Below are 3,163 nucleotides of genomic sequence, written 5' to 3' on the forward strand. Positions count from 1 at the left end.
TGTTTGCTGAGTGGTCTTTCCTCAGTATGGATACAATTTCTGGCACATAGGAAGTACTCATAAAACTATGAAATGTATACACTATTTAAATAATTGTAAATATGGTTACTAAATGGAATTGAAGCAAAATTATTTGAAATCATGTATCTGTTCTTAAAAATGTGCAAAAATAGTCTAGGTTTATCAACAGATATTAATTTATCAGACTGCAAGATGGAAAGAAAAGACAAGGGCAAGGATTGTATCATAAATTAGTTAGTGCATTTTATCAGTCTTTGATAGTAAAAGAAATGTAAGCTCAAATATAAATTTTACTAATTTTATGGAATATTCTTTTTATGAAATCAAATCCTATCTCATTTTTTTTAAACTGCCCTCAAACAAAATAATCCAGAATATAAAACTGGAAACACAAAAAAAGTATACCCTACAAATACAACAAATTAATTAATTAAGCAAGCCAGCTGTGGTGTTAATATACAAAAAACAAAACAAAATAACACAAAAATCCAAGGCAAATTGCACTAAATTGGGGGCAATCTATATTGAAAATGAAAAATGTATAAGAATTCAGTCTCCATAAAGGCAGGTATCTATGTCAATTTTGACCACTGACTATTCCAAGTGCATAAAATGTTTTTGGCACAAATGTAGTTCTTGTAATGAACACTGTGGTGTATCTCTCAGATTCTAGAACCCCACCCCAGACCAAGCCCTCACCCCCCAGCTGCTGGGAGTGCTGGCAATGCCGCTCAGCTGAGTGCCTCTTTAAGACTAGCAGTCAGCTGAAGAGATCCATTTTGCCCAAGGAAATGTCTCCTTCCCCTGTGCATTCCAGACCAGTGACCTGTTGAGTTGAGGGTATAATGGTCCTATTGCTTCAGCTCAATTCAGGACGATGTTGAAAGGCTATCACAGTCCAGGGTTATGCACAGGATCAGCTGAGGCCATTGTGCCAACTGCATCCCAGCCAAATTCCTCTCTACCCAATCTTTCTTCCTTCATCCCTCCACAGGGACCGAGCCTGGGATGACTGCTCAATGGCTTTTTGCACAACAACCTCCATCTCAAAGTCTGTTTTCCAGATATCCCAACTCAAATAGATCTAAAAAAAAATGTTAAATGATATAAAATAGTAATGAGGATTGCTCATGAACTTTATTAACAGCTTCAAACTATAAGTAAAGTTTATGACTTATAAAGATAAATGTAAGTATTTAAAAGTAGATTGGGTGATATCCACTTACTTCTAATGGTAAATAGATGAGAAATATTAAAACAATAATACTAAATAATAATACGAATAATTCTATTAATTTTGTCATATTTTTTTCATATAATTGCCCCTTATTATGCCTTCAGATCCTAATTGTATATTTTTATTCCTTCTTTGAAGATACCTATTTATATAAGGTTAATTTACATTTAAAAAATCCATTGTATTGAAACTTAATTTTCAGGTTTTTGAAATTTTTAGTTTCTTTGTGGCCCAGTGTAGAACCGCTTTCCTACTATAAATATTTCTTGATGCTGGAAAAGAAGCAACATTTGTTACATATGAAACTGACCAGGGAAGAGGCGTGACCTTGGACTTGTCATGTCCACAAACAATATGTCGGACCCACAGAGGCTAAACAACGTGCTGAGGTACAAGCCCCGACCCAGCGAGTGTAACCGGGCCTTAGACGACCCAATGCTGGACTACATGAACCTGCTGGGCATGAGCTTCAGCATGTGTGGTCTCATGCTCAAGCTGAAGTGGTGCACTTGGGTTGCTTTGGAGCAATAGCTCCTTCATCAGCTCCGCCAATTCCTGGAGCTCTGAAGACACTTAAGCAAATGATGAGTAGCTTCATGCTGTCCATCTCTGCTGTGGTGATGTTGTATTTGCAGAACCTTCAGCCCATGACTATCCCCTGGTGATGTCATTGTAGAGGAGACACATCCTGGATCCCTCTCTCCACCTCCGCCCAGGCCTGGTCCTTAGCTTCTCAGCCTCCTGACCTCAGCTGCTGTCCTGGGCTTCCCTGGGTGAGGTAGTCATAGGGTCTGCAGCTGGATGGAAGGAACCCGGTCGTTTGTCTGGGATCCCACTTCTACTGAGGCAGAGAGGGAATACCCTAGGCCTACCCCTCCTGCTTTCCTTCCTTACCCTGCCTGCTGATGGGGGAGATGCTGTCCATATTTCTAGGTCTATCCACCTGTTTTCTTGTTAAAACCAGTTAATAATAAAGTTTTGCATTGTAAAAACAGAAAAAAAGAAACTGACCAAAAGACAATTTCAGAGATGTGCACTTCAGAAATATGCCTCCCCTAAACATGTTAACAGCACTAGCAATGTCACTACACACTTTTATAGAACAAAAATTGGCCTAAGCGAAATCTTTAGAATAATCCACCTATCCACAAACATTGTATTAGCATTACTATGCTTTCTTTAATGTTTCAACAGATTCCAAATCTTTCCTTTATAGTTCTAATGACCATGTAATAAAAGAAAGAATGACACAAATAATACCAAAATGACACGACCTGAACCAACAAGAAGCATAGACATTCTCGAAATTAAAAGCAACAGTCTTTTTCCTCTGGGGAGCCACTGTGTGTGTTGTGCTCAAAGCCACCATGTTATACGTCTCCAGGGGACTTGATTCAGATTTCATTCAGCTTGTACTATTTTGTAATTTTGCTTTCCTTACATAATGCAGAAATTTCCCACATCTCTAAATCCATTTTATGCGCTTTATGCAACAATTTGCATATAATTGATTTTTATATATCAAATGCTATACATTAGAAGAATTATCTATACATGTGTAATGACATAAAGAAACATTGTATTATCTTAGTGTACTATGCTAATAGCTTCCTTTACTATAAGTACAGAGAGTATGATAAAGACAGCGATGAAACTAGGGATGATCATTGCAGTGAATTCCTTTTTCTAGCCATTGAGAGCACTAATAGATATGCGATGTGGTTAGAGATTGTACTGTGTTGTTAGGTTTCTTTAATTGCTTTAGACTGTATCTTCACCCCTTGCTACCATTGTATATATCAATGCCTGACATGTGCCACATTATGTTAAGATTAATCATTCTGCTTATGCTTCATACATCCCTTCCTACTTGTTCAAGGCTTCCATTTCAGTGACTATCCACTT

General features: G+C 37.7%; 1 pseudogene; it reads left to right on the top strand.

The window, feature by feature from the left end:
• The first annotated feature begins 1,597 nt into the window (after positions 1 to 1,597).
• On the top strand, positions 1,598 to 1,923 carry LOC109371234 (protein Asterix pseudogene; annotated as a pseudogene).
• The last annotated feature ends 1,240 nt before the right edge of the window (positions 1,924 to 3,163 follow it).

The sequence above is a fragment of the Hipposideros armiger genome, unplaced genomic scaffold, assembly GCF_001890085.2.
Source record: "Hipposideros armiger isolate ML-2016 unplaced genomic scaffold, ASM189008v1 scaffold_555, whole genome shotgun sequence".
Lineage (NCBI taxonomy): Eukaryota > Metazoa > Chordata > Mammalia > Chiroptera > Hipposideridae > Hipposideros > Hipposideros armiger.